This window comes from Typopeltis vanoorti, chromosome 8 (genome assembly GCF_054136105.1).
Source record: "Typopeltis vanoorti isolate ZY-2024b chromosome 8, IOZ_Tvanoo_1.0, whole genome shotgun sequence".
NCBI lineage: Eukaryota > Metazoa > Arthropoda > Arachnida > Uropygi > Thelyphonidae > Typopeltis > Typopeltis vanoorti.
Window position 1 is genome coordinate 106,380,001 of NC_143556.1, and position 20,209 is coordinate 106,400,209.

The following is a 20,209-nucleotide window of genomic DNA, read 5'->3' on the forward strand; positions in this document are numbered from 1 at the left end:
TTAGAGGTGTGATGTATGGAGACTCGATGTTCTCTGGTGTGCAAGATAGAATGCCAGAGGTGTGTTTGCCTGGAGGGATGATAGAAAATGTGGCTATGGCAATTAACAGGGGTGAAAGGATGGATGAAATGATTGTGATGGTTAGCACGAATGACTTGAGAGGCAGTGTAAATTGAGCGGCGAGAGATCTGAGATTCTTGCTTGAAGTTGTGAAAAGAAAACGCAGAGAGGGAAGATTGTGTGCATGTGTGTTGCCCAGGTATGATAGTAACGAGCTGAGCAGAAGAGCAGCAATACTGAATCGCATAATAGCCAGAATGTGTGAGAAGAGAGGATTGGAATATGTGGATGCTTGGAGGGCGTTTGAGGATCGAAGGGAACTGTATGCTGGAGAGTGCTTACATTTGAATGAGGAAGGACGAAGGTATCTGTAAAGATTGCTGTTTTCTGAACGAGTCAGTTCAGAATGCAGGGAAACTAGAATTCCCAGGTTGGATGGTAGCAGGGGTGACCTCTTGTGGGATGTGTGTTTGGGGGAAGGGGGACGACATCAGGTAACATTGAGCAGGGGGGATCGAGAGGGGACAATGATAGGTATAGAAGCAGTGACATTTTTATACTCTATACTAATGCCAGGAGTATCCGAAATAAAGGAGATGAATTGGTGGCTCTGAGAGGATCAACTTGGCCAAAGATTATTGGGATCTCTGAGACATGGTTGACGGAGGATGGTATAATAACCAGAATTGAAGTGGCAGGGTACAGCATTTTTTGGCAGGATAGGAAAGGAAAACATGGTGGTGGAGTACTGGTTATGATAAGTGATGACTCATGTCCTCTAAGAGTGGATGCTTTGGAAGGCAGTGACACAAATGGTTTTGAAAGCATATGGTGTGAAGTAGAAGTGGCCAAGACAGGATATTTAGTGGGGTGTTACTATAAACCTGGGAGCACAGAGGGTGGAGACCAGGAGATGTTTAGGCAGTTGAGCTTGGCAAGTGCAAGAAGGGGATAGAATTTCTGGAATTCTTGAGGGACAAATGTCTTCGGCATCATGTAATAGAGGGAACAAGAGGTTCAAGGGTTTAAATGTCTGGTTAGTCAAATGGTTTCAGGATTGGCTGACTGATAGGTATCAGAGAGTTGTGTATGGTGGGGCAATATCAAGGAAGCAGAAGGTTACAAGTGGAGTTCCACAGGGCTCAGTACTTTATATCAATGAATCTAACAAATAAGCTTAGGTGTTGATGGTTATTCATGACTTATTTTTCACAGTATTAACAACACCACAACCACTTTTATCACAAAGATGTTTTGGATTTGGTCATAGCATCAAAAGAGCTGATAATAAGTGAGATGACATCTCTCCCACCAGTTGGAGAGAGTGACCATGTGGTTTTGACGTGGAAGACGAACAGACATGCAGGTGTATCAAAGAAAAGGGAATGTATGTGGAATTATAAGGTGGGTGATTATAATAGTCTTAGGTATCAACTAGGCGTAGTTCCATGGAGGGCAGAATTGGAAGGCCAGGATATCGTTAGTGCCTGGGAAATTGTTAAAGAATATTTGTTAGCAGCAATAGTAAGCTGTATTTCACGGGTGAAAAAGCGGACACAATTTGGTGCAAAGTGGATGACAAACGATATCAAACAGGAACTGCAGTTGAAAAAGAGATTATGGAAGAGATATAAGGAGAGGGGGGGAGGGAGGACAGATACATGAAGAATATAAGATGCAGGAGAGTGACCAGAATGGTGAGGAAGGGAAAACTGGAATATGAGAAGAGGTAGGCATAAGTTCCAAAGAAAATCCTAGGGAATTTTTTGCTATGTGGCCAGTAGGCAGAGAAACGATTGTGGAAGAATGTCATTGCAAGATATAAATGTAAATAGAGTTACTGATGCAGAGGACATAGTGGAGTTGTTCAATTAGCACTGTATTGGAGTATTTCATCCTGGAGGAGGTTTTAATACTAGCAGGATAGGGCAGGTTCAGGGTTTAGAGGTGCAAGAGGAGAGTGTGTTCCAAATACTGAGTACTCTGGATACCAGTAAAGCTGTTGGACTGGATGGTATTTCACCACAGGTTTTGAGAGAATGTGCTAAAGAACTGACAGCTCCGTTGAACTAGCTTTTCAATAAAGGTCTGGCTGCAGGAAAGGTACCAAGGGAATGGAAGGAAGAGAAGATAGTGCCGCTGCATAAGGGTAGTAGCAGACTGGAAGTGCCTAATTATAGGCCTGTTTGTGTGTTTTTAGTAGTTGTTAAGGTCTTGGGGAAAATATTGAGGAACTATATACAGCGTTGGACAGATGAGGGTAATGTTATCTGTGAGAATCAACATGGATTTGTTAACGGATGCTCTTGCTTTGGTAATATGATTGCCTTTTATAATAAAGTGACAAGAGCTGTTGATTAGGGGAAAGGCATATACTGCCATTTTATTGGATTTTGCAAAGGTGTTTGATAGGTTGCCACACGATAAGCTGATATTTAAGTTGCAGTACATGGGTTTAAATGTCGGGTTAGTCAAATGGTTTCAGGATTGGCTGACTGATAGGTTTCAGGGAGTTGTGTATGGTGGGGCAATATCAAGGAAGCAGAAGGTTACAAGCGGAGTTCCACAGCGCTTAGTACTTTATATCAATGAATCTAACAGATAAGCTTAGGTGTTGATGGTTATTCGTGACTTATTTTTCACGGTATTAACAACACCACAACCACGTTTATCACAAAGATGTTTTATTAATGCTTATATTTTGCTGATTTTCAACTCAGCATCTTCAGAGCACAACACACTTGTAAATGTGACAGTGAATGAGTGAAACAATATAATTGCAAAAGACAAAAGATCTAAAGTCCTATTTTTGGCGCCCACTAACGAAAAAAAAAACAAAAAACCAGCAGTTATCCAGGAATTTCCCCCAGATATTTTTGAATTATTTCAATTTACCATGAATGCAGGTTACTTTACATGTGGGGAGGAGGGAATTTCTACAAACAGATTAATGGTACTGCTATGGGTTCGCCCCTCTCTCCCCCGTCAGCAAATTTGTACATGGAACACTTTGAAAACAAAGTACTTACCACAGCTACATAATACAAGCCACAAGTGTGGTTACGCTATGTAGATGATGTGTTTGCCATCTGGCTCCATGGACAAGACACTTTGGATGCTTTTGTCACCTACCTAAACAGCCAACATCCCAAAATTCACTTCACAGTAGAAAAAGAATCAAATAACTGTTTACCATTTCTTGAACACATTAGTCACTCGCCTTTTAGATGGATCACTATCTTCTTCTATTTACAGAAAGCCTACACACACACACACACACACAGGAAGATGCCTACATAAACAATCACATTATCATCCAGTCCAACAGTACGGCATTTTAAAAACACTTACACACAGAGCCAGGGCCATTTGTTCTAACGATACAGCTCTGACCACTGAACTCCAATACCTGCACCATACGTTCTTAGCCAATGGCTACAATCCCTACAAAATAGATAAAATACTACATAGGCCCATTACTCTGCCCTCCCCTAATACACAAGAATACAACGTGACCATTTCTATTCCCTATATCCGAGGTACATCAGAAAAGATAGCCAAAGTATTGTTGAAACATGGCCTTCGCACCACTTTCAAACCTCAGGTCAAGCTAGCAACTCTGATCCGCTCACCGAAGGATAAACTTCACCCTTTAGCACACCCAGGAGTGTATGAAGTTCCGTGTGACTGTGACTTGGCCTATTATGGGCAAACAGGAAGATCAGTGAACATCCGCCTGGAAGAACATGAAAGATACATTCGCTACTATTACTATGGCAGGTCGGGACTGGCAGACCACGCTTTGGACATTCCTTCACACAGGATTAGATGGAGGAAAACGAATGTGCTATTTAGGAGTCGTTATAGATCTGAAAGATTATTTTTTGAGTCAGCAATGGCTTTGAAGAATTCTCCCAACTTTAACAAATATGGTTGCATTAATTTGCCAAAAATTTGGGAGACGGTTATCCTAAGAAAAACTCCTGGATAACTGCTGTTTTTTTTTTTTTCGTTAGAAGGTGCCAAAAATGGGACTTTAGATCTTTTGTCTTTTGCAATTATATTGTTTCACTCACTCACTGTTGCATTTACAAGTGTGTTGTATTCTGATGATGCTGAGTTGAAAATCAGCGAAATATAAGCGTTAATAAAACATCTTCGTGATAAAAGTGGTTGTGGTGTTGTTAATACCGTGAAAAATAAGTCATGAAGGACTTTATATCAATGATATTGTCAATGGATTGCAAGAGGACATTCAATTGTTTGCAGATGATGTGAAGCTGGGAAGGGTTATCAATAATAGTGCAGATGTGGCAGCCCTGTAAGAGGATTTGAATAAACTAGACAGATGGGCAAATGAATGAGGTTTCGGTTTAATGCAGCAAAATGTATAGTCTTGAGGTTTGGGATCCATCGATGGGAGGATGCATATCCGATTGGAGGAGCTGTACTGGAGGAGGTAGGGGGAGACGAGATCTGGAGGTGATGATTGATAGAAAACTGAAATTCAGGGAGCATGTTGCAGAGGTGGTGAGGGTAACTCAGAGGATTGCTTTAATACTGAGAAGGATGCCGACCTGTAGAGATAAAAGAGTTATTATTCCATTGTATAAGACCCTGATCAGACCACACTTAGACAATTGTTCTCAGATTTGGTTCCCAGGATTTGAAGGGGATAAATTGACTGTGGAAAGGGTACAGAGGCAGATAACAAAGATGGTTTCAGGACTGTTCAATATGAGTTATGAGGATCAACTGAGGGAATGTGGACTGCAGAGTTTGGTGGGTAGAAGAAGGAGAGGTGATATGTTCGAGACTTTTAAACTGTTTAGAGGTATTTACAGGGTAGATATTGGAGAGTTCTTTCACTTGGTGGAACGGCAGGAAGGAGCGATGACAAGGGGGCTATCCCCACAAGTTGCGAAAGGAGACTCTGCGCAAAAGGGTGAGGAGTAGTTTCTTTGCGTGCAGGGTGATTGAACCTTGGAATACATTGCCTGAGAGAGCGGTTGGACTTATACCTATCATGGCTTAAACCTTAACTTAAACCTATCATGGCTGTGCTCCTAGATTGGATGGCATCCTCTAAATCCACAAAGCAGATGTTTTCTGTTAGAACAGTCATTGAATGCTTAGCTATAAATGAATTGCTACAAAGCACCTCTCTAATTTACTGAAATTCTTTACAGGGAAATCCTTAATCAAAAACAATATCAGTTTTAAAGAAAAATTTTCATTCAATCAGTCTACTTCACATGTCAGAACAAATTTCACAACAAATAGAAGTACTTTCACAGGTAGTCCTCTTTCTCCTATCCTTGAGTTATTTAGGGATTAGTTTGGACAATGACTGTATCTTCATCGTAAATGTATACAGTGTACTTGAAAAACTGAAAATGTCTAATGCATTTCCTTTGTTATTCCTCTCCTTAGTTATTCACATTTGATGTCACTGGATTCCTTATGGTCACTCCTGTACCTCATAGAATTTTGGAATTGAAGTCTTCTGCTAGAAGTGGTAGGTTTGCAGATGCCCTTTCTACACAGAGCACGATTGTTCATACCTGTGGTTGGATTTGAACCTGCAGCCTCTTGGCTGGAGAGCAGATATGTTAACCACTCAGCCAACCAGGTTGTCATTTTCTTTCTAGACCTGCTTATTCTTTGTCAGCCAGATGAAAGCCTTCAGTTTCTGTCTTTTGAAAGAAAACTCACACTGGAATCTTTTTTTCCACTGGAACATCTATGCCTAGTTGCACCACTCGCCTAGTCAAAAAATCTGATACAATTAACACTCTACTGGCCTGGTCTTAACTTCAGAACAGTGTACATCTTGCTACTCTATTCACATGTGACTGACATATTCTTATTTTTGATTCTTCCTTTTATGAAACAATTATCAAATTAACTCACATTAACACTCTTATCCAGTGAGCTCACTTATTATGCTCTACTGAGGCATCATAATGTTAATGAGGAATACATTTTTATCAAAACACATTGTGTAACAGCTTTACTACTCAATAACACCTTTAAGAGTTATGAGATTTCATCAGTCTTCCCACAAATTGTCAACCATGTCTCCATCCTGCATGTTAGAAATATCGAAACGAACTTATGAATTACTAAGTCCGTTAATCTCATATTGGTTTTTTGCCCAGTTAATTCATTTACTTCATTTCTGTTCTGCGAATATTAAAATTCACCTATACATTACTATTGATGTCTCTTAGACTCCCTGCACCTTTGGTCTGTCATACTTCAGCCAAACCAGCGGTTCATCATGTGCTACTTCTAAGCTATAATAAGTTCAGCAAGTCAGAACAATGTGGACTTGGTGAACATGCCATCTAGTACAAACTTAGAATTCTTTGGAATAAACTACATAAATGTGTTTTCTAGTGGAGCAATTGTGTAAAAGTAAGGTGCAAAACCTTTCTCCATTGACCAAATCTGATTAATTCTGATGGGCTTAATTGTTAGGAAATTGTTCTTTTTCACACAGCTCACCTCATTTATTGTTTGTAAACATAAAAAAAATCATCATAAGGACTCCAGACCAGTTTAGATCTTGCTCCTCTACTTTATTCATGTGTAACTGACATATTCTCATTTTTGATTCTTTGTTTTATGTACACATTACTTTTTGTTAAAAAGTAATGCGATTGATCATAAGTGTTCAATTGCATTAATTTTTTATTGAAATATCTGTGTCTGTTTCAGTTTGTTGAGTGTATATATATATATATGTATTCAAGATACCAAGTAATTTTATATAAATAAACTTGGTTTTTAATCCTATTTCCAAGTAAGCAAACAGACAAGAAAGTCAAGTTTGCACCTGCACTTAGTGCAAGTCTAAGGCAATTCTTGGTAGTGCCAGCCGAGGCAACTCGTGGTAAAGGTGGGTACAGCTCTGATCACTTTCCTTAGTATTTTTCCCTTAATGTAAAGCACATCTCCTTGCGGAGATGTATGATACTAAACATTAAAGGCAATGGTCACTACCCATACTGGTTTCGACCTTTATTGAGGTCTCATCAGTGGGAGCCAGACCAGAAAATGCTAAGGTTGAAGTAATGCAGAGCTCATTATGAATTTTACAGAATTTTATAAGGTTAAAGCACCTTGTGGCAACTTGTTTAGATAAAATTCATAATGAGCTCTGCATTAGGTAGCTAATGCTGTAGGTAGCATTAACTCATGCTACCTATGGCAGATTGAACTTCTTTTAAAACCTTAATGCATATTTCTTCCTTTTTCCATTTAAGCTATTGCACTTTTGTTTACATATTGGTTTAAGTCTTGGAATCATCATATAATTTGGCATAAACTGATTATGTTCTTATGATCTATTTCTTTAATTAGTACTCCATTTTCATCTTTAAGGTTTATTAATTTATTTTGTCTTATCTGCAACTCTCTTCTCACTCCTTTTAGACTCGCATTGTTTTCTACTCTAATTCTAATTCTCCTTGTTCAGAAGTTTCTATCCTTTGTCGGTCCATGTTAAATAATACCATTAACAAAGAAGTCAAACAGTAGGGGCACAAGAACAGAATCCCCCTCCCATGGCACACACTGCCAGTTGCCATTCTTTTTCAGGATATACACCTTTAACAAATATTACACAATTTGTTGGATATTATTGTTCAGAGAGCCCATCTCATATCCATCGGACCAATCTATTGACTTTTCCCATCTTCCTAATTCTACACCAAACATGTTATGAGCCCATCTATCAAATGCCTTTGCTAAATTTCAGAACATGCAGTATGAGCAGAAATTGGCAAATCAGATGAAGAAAAATCCTAGAGAGTTTTTTAGATATGTGGCAAGTAGAAGGAAGAATGATCATGGTAAGATGATGTTAATGGATGAAAGTGGTAGAATGGTAACTGCTGCAGAAAACCTTGTTGAGGTATTCAGTGATCAATTTATATGGGTGTTTCATCCTGATCAGGATGGAATCATGAGGAACTTAATGTAGAGAACATACGAAAGGATGACTTAATTGTGAGTGAGCAGGGGGTATTTGAGGAAATAAATAAATGTCAATAAGGTGTTAGGATTTGATGACATATCATCATGCTTCTTAATGGAATGTTCCAGGGAATTGGCAGTAGCATTAGCATGCCTGTTTAATAAGAGTCTTACAGCAGCACAGGTTCCAAGGGAGTGGAAAGGAGATAAAATTGTTCCACTGCATAAAGGTGGTGATAAGGTTGTGGCTTCAAATTATAGGCCAGTCTGTATATCTGGAGTTGTGGTGGAGGTACTAGAGAGAGAGAGAGAGATTGGTGAGAAGTAGGATACAGAAATGCATTCATAACAGCAGTATTTTCTGTGGTTATCAGCATGGATTTGTTAAAGGGAGATCATGTTTTACTAGCTTTCTTATGTACAACAAGGTACCTTGGAGAGAGGAGATGCATACACAATTATTTTTAATGGTATTGACAACACCAAACAAACTATTTTATAAAAGGATGTTTTATTAACTTGCTTATATTTCGCTGAATTTCCAATCAGCATCATCAGAACACAATACAGCATTTATACGTGACAGTAAGTGAAACAATACAATTGTAACAGACAAGAGATGTAAAGTCCTATTTTGGCACCGTCTAATATTGTAAAAAATGAAATAAATAAAATTACAGCTATGTGGGAGTTGCTCTTAAGATAACAGTCTACCAAATTTTTTGCAAATTAATGCAACCATATTCAGGTTTGGAAAATTCTTCATAGCCATGGCTGACTCAGAAAATAATCTTTTAGATCTGTAATGACTTCTAAATAGCACATTAGTTTTCTTCCATCTAATCGTGTGTGAAGGAGTGTCCAAAGCATGGTCTGCCAGTCCTGACTTGCCATAATAATAGTAGCGAATGTATTTTTTATGTTCTTCCAGGTGGATGTTAACAGATCTTCCTGTATGCCCATAGTAGGCCAAGTCACAGTCACAAGGAACTTCATAATCCAGGGTGTGAAGTTTATCCTTAGGTGAATGGATCAGAGTTGCTAATTTAACATGAGGTTTGAATGTAGTGCAAAGGCCATGTTTCATTAGTACTTTGGCTATCTTTGCTGATGTACCTCTGACATAGAGTATAGAAATGATAATGTTGTATTCCTGTGTTTTAGAGGAGGAAGAAGTAATGGGGCTATGTAGTATTTCATCTATTTTGCAGGAATTGTATAGAGCCTCCGTAGCTCAGTTGGCATAGACAAAGCCCTTTGGTCAGAAAGACCTGGATTAGATTCCCATCCATGATGCGAGGAACCGCTATCTGGTTTCTTTCGACAAAAGGTGAGTTAGTAGGTCTCATATGGAGGTATGGGTTTTTTTCCCTTCCTGGAAACTCGAGTTTTTCATCCCCCAGAACAGGTAAACCAGCCCTGTGAACACATGCATCTACAGACATAGGACACTCTGGGAATAAGGACTGACCAGTCTATTCCGTGGGATTTCCAGTTTTGAATCAATAAGGGCGCTAGGCCTAATACATGAAGGAAGAAGAAGAGGAGCAGGAAGAATTGTAGCCATTGGCCAAGAAAGTATGGCACAGATATTTAAGTTCCGTGGACAGAGCTGTATCATTAGAACAAATGGCTCTGGCTCTGTGTGTGGAAGTGTTTTTAAAATGCCATACTGTTGGACTGGATGATGATGATATGATTGTTTATATAGATATCTTGTTGTGTGTGTTGGCTTTCTGTGAATGGAAAAAGACAGTGATACATCTGATAGGTGGGTGATTAAAATGTCAAGAAATGGCAAACAGTTATTAGATTATTTTTCTATTGTGAAGTGGATTTTGGAGTGTTGGCTGTTTAGGTAGGTGACAAATGCATCCAAATTGTCTTTTCCAGGGGCCAAATGGAACACATCATCAAGCATAATTAGGGCCGGTCCGAGAGTATCTAATGCCCCTAGGCAAAGAAAATTTATGCATCCCTATACATTGTCTCTCTCTATATATATTTTGTCATACTCACACAAGCACACCTACACCTACACATGTGGATATTTATAAAAATAAATAATCACCCCTAGGCGATGCCTAGGTTTGCCTAATGATAAAACCGGCATTGAGCATAATCATATTAATGGCTTATATGTAGCTGTAGTAAGTACTTATGTAAAAGTTTGCTAAAGGGGAGGAGAGGGGGGAGAACTCCATAGCAATACCATTAATCTGTTTGTAGATTTTTCCTCCCCATGTAAAGTAATCTGCATACATTTTGAATTGGAAATTCAACAAAATATAAGCAAGTTAATAAAACATCCTTTTATAAAATAGTTCTTTTGGTGTTGTTAATACTTCCATTAAAAATAAGTCATGAATAACCGTCAACATTTAAGCTTATCTGTTAGATTGATGCATATACAGTGGTGTACTGGATTTTGCAAAAGCTTTTGATAGACTGCCACACAACAAGCTGTTAAATAAATTGAAACAGATGGGATTGGATAACAGTCTTCTGAGTTGGATCAGTGACTGGGTGTTAGATAGGTATCAGAAAGTTGCATATAGGAGTGAAATATCCAGAAAGAGGAAGGTCACTAGTGGTGTACTGCAGGGATCAGTTTTGAGACCATAATTGTTCAATTTGTATGTTAATGATATTGGGATGGGCTTAACAAGTGATATACAGCTGTTTGCAGATGAAGTAAAATTGGGGAGAGCAATGCAAAATCAAGCAGATGTTATGGCTTTACAAGAATAGATTGCGTGAATGGGCAGGTAAGTGGAACATTTAGTTCAATGCTGCAAAGTGTAAGGTTTTGAGATTTGATAAGCAACAATGGGATGCAAAGTATACATTTCATGGGGAAACTTTAAAGGAAGTAGAGGAGATTAGAGATCTAAGAATGGTGCCGGACAAGGACTGAAATTCAGGTGCTACATTGCATAAGTTGTGAAGACGTCACTTTGGATAATGGCAATGATGCGAAGGATCCTGACATGCAGAAATAAAGAAGTTATGATATCATTATATAATGCCTTGATCAGGCCTCATATGGATTATTGTGCACAGATTTGGTTGCTGGATTTTCGTTTTGACAAGGATAAGTTTTAAAGGGTCCAGAGAAGATTCACAAAGGCACAGTGGTCAGTGGCCTTTGGAATGTTGAGTATGGGGGAGAGATTGAGAGAATGTAAGTTGCAAAGCCTTATGAATAGGAGGAAAAGGAGGAGGATATGATTGATACATATAAGCTAGTAGGGGTTGTTATCAGGTTGAAATGGAAGAGATTTTTCATAGAATGGAGGGGGGGGGGGTAGAACAAGAGGCCATCACTAGAAATTATGTAAGTAGGAGTGACGAGAAGGTCACTCCTCTGCATGGAGAGGAGTGACCTTCTGTCAATGCATGGAGAGTGGAATGTATTGCCTGAGTGTGTTGTGAATGCAAGACACGTTGAATCGGTTTAAGGCACGGTTGGATAACCAGTGTGTGCAATAGTGTGTACCTCCCACGATGAGTCTTTGACTCCATGGAGGTCAAATTAATAAAAATAATACTCTTCCCCCTCTTGATATTAACTTTTCACTGCATTACCACCTCCCAAGTCACTGCTTCATGATTGCACCTATCAAATTGATGTCAGCATTGATTACTTATTGAAACCACATCCATTGAGTATATGTGACAAAAGCAGACAAAATAGTTGAGTTATTGAATGTTTTGCAAAGTTCTATCATCCAAGTGAATATATTGCTGAGACATCAGCTCTTGTACACAATTTCCAGGAGTTGCACCTTGTTCTCTCCCTTTTTGCCATGCACTGAAAAAAATCTTTGATTTCAATTTAAATTTTAATAAGGAGCATTCTATAGACCTGCCACAATCTTGGTCACCAGATCCTCTTCGGCATATCCTCATCCATGTGACTAGACCAGATCTACATACAGTAGTCCAGATGTGACTTTTTCAAAACTTGAAGAAATATGACATCAGCATAAAAAAAAAAATAAATAAATAAAAAATAATTTCCTGAAACAAAAATCCAAAGCACCAGTAGGATGTTTAACATCTTGCTTTGACACTGTGGTCCCTCTAGCTATGCAGCTCAGTTTAATATCTATAACTGTATAACTTTTTTGGTTCACCTATCTCCTTATTGTATTGTTTTTCTTAGTATTTCTCTCTTCACTGAAGAAATCACAATATCATCATGAAATTTGGGTGTTTCTAATGAGCATATGCATTAAATATACATGAAGTTGTGTAGCTATTGTTACAGAACACAGACACACATGTATTGTCTGTTAGACAGGCTGGTTTGCTGGTTTTAAAACAAATACATGAACAATGCATTATTTTTCTCATGTTCATAATACAAAATGCTTTTATCATAACAGTAATTAAAAATATCACAGAAACAGGAATTGTTTTTATCAAATTGTATTCTGATTTTAATTGCCAAATGTGAGAACTAATAAGCTGAGCTGCTTGTTAAATTGCTTATCCCTAATATAAGAACAGCTGATAATTTAGAGCTTAATTCTAATCCATTTTATCAGGTATTGGGTATTCCACATTTTCTGATCAGATAAATGTATTAAGGTGCTATACTTAAAGTTATCATTAAAGGTACAGGTTACTAAGCCTGTTTTTATTAGATTGTATATTTTATTGCTAAATGAGGAACATTACATATTGCCATATTTATCTGCTTCAGGAGAAATAGGATACATTGAAAATAACACTTGTAAAAAAATTTTGTAATAAGGATCAAAACTGGCGGATTGTATATATATATATATATATATATATATATATATATATATTTAATTAAATTTTTTTTTCTTATCACATTAGGGATATTTCTTACGGATATGCCAAAACATTAGTTTGATTAAGTATTATTTCATTGAGGAGGGGGAGATAATTTTCATTTAAAAAATGTGTTTTGTAAAATGATTAATTTCATATTTTACTATACTTACAATGCATACATTTTAAAACATTTTAAGAATACACAAAGTGCGAAATTATGGTCTGCTATTCTTCCGCCCCCACAGTTGGAAGAATAGCAGAATGTTGTGCCTTTTGATTGGAAAAGACCTGGCTTCGATTCTCGTCATGATGAGAAGAATCTTTATATGGACTTTTTTCAGTTGAAGGTGAATTAGACAATCTCATATCGTGGCAGAGGGGTTTTTTCCTCACAAAAACTCAGGTTTTTCATCCCATACAGGCAAATCAGCCATGAGAACATTCAGTTTACAGACAAAAAATGCTGTTGTTGGTGATGATTGGTGGTTGATGGCATTGAGCAGAGTAGAGTAGGGTGACCTCCTGAAATGAATCCTTGAACTCCTTGGAGGTGTTGCATAATAATAATAATAATAATAATAGTAATAATAATAATAATAATATCCTATTGTAAATACCTTTATAAAGGAAAGAATCGAAAACAGATTGTTTTTTTCTGTTTATTGCTCACTTGCTCAAGGTTGTCATGAGCTAAAAATAAAAGAAGCAAATCTTCAATGACAATGCATGCCCCCTCCACCCCAACATCCTTTCCATTTATCAAAATGTAATTTTGATTGTTATCAAAAATTTGTAGCAATATCGATGGACAATTTCAAAGCTTCAAATTATATTTTAGAAGCAATTTATAATTTCTTCATCTTTTAATGTTATCATAATTTGAAGGCCAGCAATATGACTTCCATGACCTTAGCTTCTGAAGCTTTTTGAAAATCTTGCAATTAGATATTGTACTGCACATCCATTATTGTCAATTACTTTTAAAACATTTTTTTGATAACCCATCAGTGTAATATACAATATAATTGAAATATTTCCTTCAGGTGAATTGTGACGGGATTTGGTGTAATACTCTCTCTCTCTCTCTCTCTCTCTCTCTCTCTCTCTCTCATCCTGGTGTAAAGTGTAAAATCTTTCCAGAAAAGCAGTATTGTGTGCATGCACGTGCACAAGTGCGCTTACAAGCATCAATGTCTTATAAGCCCTCCATGCATACCTAGCAGTAATGCAATTACTTTTAAATGCCCCACAGAAATGTTCTTCTACCTTATTATTTTCATGAACTTGTGCATACATTCAACTCTCTTTCATGCATATTACATGTTTGAGAGGTGTGGAAGGCTTCTCTTTATTATTATAATAGGGATTACAAGGTGAAAAAATCACAGGTTTATCAAGCATTCTGACTGGGATACATGATAATAAGGTTGTGAGAATGGATGATTATGGTATAAGATAAGATATCAATAAATTATGCTATGAGAGAAAATATGGATGAATTGTAACACTATGAAAGAAGATATGAAACTGTTGTTATAGTATTATTATTATCGCCACCCAAGACCCCATGGAGTCAAAGACTCATCTAGGAGGTCCTATTATCATACGCACAGCTCATCATGCCAAGCTTTAAACACACTCAAATTCTCTGCTGACACCACACTCTCATGCAAGGCATTCCGATCATTCACAGCTTTGCATGCAAAAAACCTGTTTCTCACTCCCGTGCTCACACCCTCTTTATACAGTTTCCAGGGATGACCTCTGGTTTTCCCCTGATTTTCCACTGTTTTCTGTAGAATCTCTCCAACATTGATCCTATAACAACCCCTTATTAACTTGTAGGTCTCTATCATATCTCCCCTCTTCTCTGAATCAGAAAATTGGAATAATCAAAGAAAATGTGTCGAATGTTTATTATTATTATTATTATTATTATTATTCAGGCCTCCATGGAGTCAAAAGACATATCATGGAAGGTCCTTCCTAAGAACATAAAGTCTGTCAAGACATCGAGGGGAGGTCCCCCCCCCCCCCAATAAACACAAAGTCTATCATACCACTCCTTAAACTCATTGACTGTTCTCGCTCTCACCACTCCATCAGGCAATGCATTCCACGGTTCAACCACTCCTCCATGCAAAGAAACCACTCCTCACCCTCTTGCTCAGAGTTTCCTTTCGTAACTTTCAGGGATGGCTTCTTGTCATCACTCCCTCCCACTGTTCAACCAAGCGAAAGGACTCCCCAGTGTCAACCCTGTAACCACCTCTTAACAGTTGAAAAGTCTCAATCATATCACCGCTCCTTCTTCTATCCACAAAACTCTGCAGTCCACATTCCCTCAGCCGATCCTTGTAGCCAAAATAGTACAGTCCTGAAACCATCTTTGTCATCCGTCTTTGTACCCTTTCCACAGTTAATTTATCTCCTTCAAATCCTGGGGACCAAATCTGAGAACAATAGTCTAAGTGTGGTCTGATCAGAGACTTATACAATGGAATGATAACCCTTTTATCTCTGCAGGTCAGTGTCCTTCTCATAATTGCAGCAATCCTCTGTGTTACCTTCACCACCTTTGCAATATGTCCCTTAAATTTCAGGTTTCTATCAATCATCAAACCCAGATCTCTTGTCTCCGCTACTTCCTCCAGTTTTGCAATTCTAATTTATTGCTTAGAAAATAATTATTACCGAATATGAAGCATCATCTAAATCTACATACTTCGTAGATTATATAGTCATGTAAATACATAAAAATGTAATATAAGTTATAATAAAACTGTTATTTGAAAACATTCACAAAATTAGAATAATTTTTAATGTGGTTTCAAAATATTAGATTAATGCAAAAATAAATGCACAAAAATTATAGTCAAAGGGAAACAACATGATAATTAGTACTCTGTTGCATTCCCCTTAGCTTTTATGACCATTCGTAAATAGTTAGGCATATTATTTACTAGTGGTTCACAATCTTTTTTATCAAAACATGCCCATCTGGTTTGCAGACTAGGAACAAGTTCATTTTTGTCTCTTGGGGCAAAAGATGTTTCTTCATAATTCCCTACTTATTTTCAATGAGGTTTAAATCTGGTGATTTTGCCAGCCAAGGAATTGATTTGCCTTTCTTTGAGCCATCTAGTAGTGGTCTTGGAAGTGTGACAAGAAGCTGAATCTTGCTGAAAAAGGAAATCACCATCACATAAATCTTCCAATGCTAATAACATAAGGTGCTGAAGAATTTCTTGGGTATGCTTTGGAATTGACTCTTTCGTACACAATACACAGCCTATCTGGATCCTCTTCTGTGATACAAGCCCATACCATCACAGAGGTTGCAAATTTCACTGAATGTTTCATCCATTTTTATCAATTGCTTCTTGCTTAAGATGCCAAACATATATCCCTTGATGACCATGGGACACACAAAACATACTTTCATCACTAAAAAATACCTTTTTTCCGGTCCTGTTGATCCCACAACAGTCTTTGCTTACACCATCACACTCTAGCTGCCTTTTGCTTAGAAGCCATAACTGGCTTCATCTCAGGCACAAGTGATTTAAAGCCCAATTTGTGAAGTCGTCTTAATGTTGTAGATTTAGACACATTATTATTTCCTTAATTACACTTAATTATTTCCATCTCCTGTGAAAATACCTTACACTTTAGAAGCAGTTTAATTCAGTCTTCTCTCTCATCTCTCTCTCTGTTTCTCTCTTGATGTAGTTATTATCTTTCAAATGCTATTGCAGTGATTATTATGAAAACTCTGGTTATTAGAATTCTGTCTCAATATTCTACTCATGCTTGCTTGAAAACATTTCAATTCCTTAGCTATAAACTGTTGAGTTTGGCCTTCTTTGTGTATGCATCATATGAAACTTCTCAGCTTCCAATATGCACTCATTTGATTCATGTTTAGCAAATGATTAACTGAAATCCACGTGCAAATGATTCCTCACATGTGAGTTGGTCTCACAGAAATATATGCTGTTTCTATGCTCTCCTCAAAACCAATCAGAATAATTTGGAATATTGTAATATTTTGAACCACATTAAAAATTATGCTAATTTTGTGAATATTTTCAAATAACAGTTTCTTATATTTTTCTTATATTACATTTTTATGTGTTTACATGGTTATATAATCTACAAACTACATATATTTAGTAATAATTACCAAATCATTCAATACATTTTCTTTGATTATTGTAATTTTATGATTAGGAGGTGTATTCCATGAAGCTAGAGACTTGGAAGTTGTATTGGACAGCATAGCTAAGGTAGTTATGTCATCATATCAGATAATTGTACTGTTAAAGAGAACACCAACTTGAAAAAGAGAAGTTATTCTCCCACATTACAAGACTTTGATGAGACAGAATCTTGACTACTATATTCAGATATGGTCACTTGAATTTCAAAGAGCTGGGTAGATAGTTGAAATAATTAATCCAGAAGCAGGTGACCATGTTTATGGTGACCAGGATGATCTGGCCTATGGAATTGTACATGTGAAGACAGAATCAAGGATTGTTGTCTTCTAAATTAAAGGATGAAAGAAGATATGATTGAAACATGCCAGTTAGTAAAGGATACTCACAGTATAAGATATAATTAAAATATTGCCACTTATGGCTGGGGTAGGCAGAACTCAGGGTCATTCTTGGAAACTAACTAAAGTTGTGGCTGGGAAGCATGGGAGTTCCAGATTCTTTTCATGGTAATTGTATAGAAAGGAACTACTGGTAGATGATGTCGGTGCATCTTGAGAATATGTTCAGAGCATATTTTATAGGTACTTAAGTATGAGTGCCTAAAATAGCCTTTCCTTGATGAGTCCTTGAATTACTTGCAGGAGCATGCATGCATAATAATATTACTGTATTTAGAAGGAGGGTGTGAAAGAGTTAGCTATGCCTTTGCCTGGTTATTTAATGAAAGTCTTGCAGTAGGAAATGTTTCCTAAGTAGAGAAAAGAATGCAAAATGCTCCAACTCAACAAGCAGGATTCCAGTACAAGTTTCTAAATATAAACCACTCTATATCTGTAGTTGGAGTCAAGATATTGAAGGGATTAGTTAGAAATAGGATACAGGGTCAGGTAGATGGACATAGGACTCTCTATGATGGATTGTGAAAGATAAGTTTAGTTTTATCAGTCTTTTGTATGATAAGGTGCCAAATGTATTGGAAAAGTGAGATTCATATACAATGATATTCTTGGGAATTTTCAATAACTTCCTAGAGACAAGTGATGAAGACAGTATCAGGATTTTGGACAGATTACCACATTGCAGGTTGGTGTACAAGCTGTGAAAGATGGGAATGGATTGTTTGGATTTATGAATTAGATATTTCCTCTGTGAATGGTACCAGCAATTCATGCATAATGGGGCAGTGTCTTAAAAAAGGAAGGTTACCAGCACTGTAGCACATGGTTCTGTTCTTGGGTTCCCTGTTTATCTTATTTGTTAATGATATTTCATGTTCACTGATTGGAAATCTCCAGTCATTTGCTGATGACTCAAAGTTGTGGAGGATTATAAGGAGTGATGCTGACTGATATTAATCCTTTCAGGAAATTTGAATAGGCTTTTTTACCTTAGACACATGAGTGGTGTTGTAGTTTTAGTATTGATAAGTGCAAGGTGTTGCACTTTGGAGTTCAGATATTATATGTCTATGCACTGTGTTGGTGGAACTGTGCTTTGAGAAGTAGATGAGATTCAACATCTGCAGGTAATGATTGACTGCAATGAAGTATAGAGGGTACAATGAAAGTGTTACAAAGGCTACACGTTCATTTATTGCTATGATAAGGAGTACAATGACAAGTAAGAATAAGAAGGTGGTCATGCCAACTATATAAAGAATTTATCAGATCTCATATGGACTATTTTTCTCATGTTTGGCATCTAGTTTTTTGTAATATGAGAAAATTGGATCTCACCAGTGTTTCCACATCACAGTTGAGCAGACATGTGACCAAGATAATATCAAAATTCAGGAATATTAGTTATGGGAAGAAGACGGAATTTAACTTGCCGAGTTTGGTGAATAGGCAGACAAAGGGTGATGTAAGGGACATGTTTAAGTTAGTGAAATGATTTAATACAGAGGGAGATTACAAAAAAAGTGGAATGAGATGGGAAAGAACTAGTGAAGAGACAGTGCTTTAGAAATGAGTGAGCGCCAACCTGTGGATACCAGTAACATGTTTATTGGGTGCAGAGAATATGATGAAACAGGTATTGATGGATTTAGGGCACTGTGGCAGAGGTCAATGTTTTGTCTGATAGTCAGAATTGTGTAAGTGAATGTCAAATGAAAGCAGAATGTGTAAAAAAGAGAAACAACTGTTGAGAAATGAGATAGAAGGCATGAAGAATGAAGTTGTGAAAGGTAAATGATGAGGTTTGGAGGGATGGAAAAGTTGACTAGTGTGAGAATAATGAGAGTGGGTATGAGAGAGATATGGAAAGAGAGGAAACTGAAGAAAATCTATTGAGTGTGGAATCAAGGGATAGAGAGATATGAGGAAGGAGGGGGAAAGTGAGAGAGAAAGATTGGAAGCAGAAAAGTTCATGGAGTACAGTGAGAGAAGAATAAATGAAGTTGAGTATCATCCACAGAGGTTCAATGATTAAAGATGAGCATAATAGCTTGACAGGAGAAAATATAGAGAGTGGTATTTGTAATTAAGCAAGATGAAAATGTATAAGATGAGAGGTTTAGAATATGTAAATGCATGGAGTACATTTCAGAATAAAAGGGAACTGTATGCAAGACATGTTACATTTGAACACAGAAGGATACTTCATGGGAATATGGAGAGAGTGTTGTTTTCTGGACAAATGGTTGTGTCAGAGCAGGGAAACCAGAATTTCAAGGTTGGAACATAGCAGAGATGGCTTCATGTGGGGATAGCGACTTGAAAAATGAGAGAGTGTATACTGTATTGCAGAGCCAGATGGAGGATGTGGAAAATAATAATGGCATATGAACACTGGCAATATACTAGTTTTTTTGTATACAAATTCCAGGAGCACACTGAAAATAAAGGGAATGAGTGTGGCATTGAATCAGTCTCTGCAAAGATTGTTGGTATCATTAAAACTAGCAGCTTAACTGAGGAAGATGTTCTGACATGGATAGAAATCAAAGGGTATAGCATATTTTGGCAGTACAGAAAAGGTAAACACAGTGATGAAGTTTTGGTCGTGATGAATTGTTCCCTCTCAGCTTAGAGAATCAGAACAGAAATGACATATATATATGATATGAAGAAAAGTTTATAGGACAAGATATTTAGCATGATGTTGCTATAGACCAGGAAGTTTTGGTCATG

At 37.3% G+C, this 20,209-nt stretch overlaps 1 protein-coding gene across 10 annotated transcripts in view; it reads left to right on the forward strand.

Moving 5' to 3' along the window:
- The window catches only part of LOC150104251 (uncharacterized), a 1,804,220-nt gene that overhangs the window by 1,458,144 nt on the left and 325,867 nt on the right, over positions 1–20,209 (forward strand). The window lies entirely within an intron of this gene.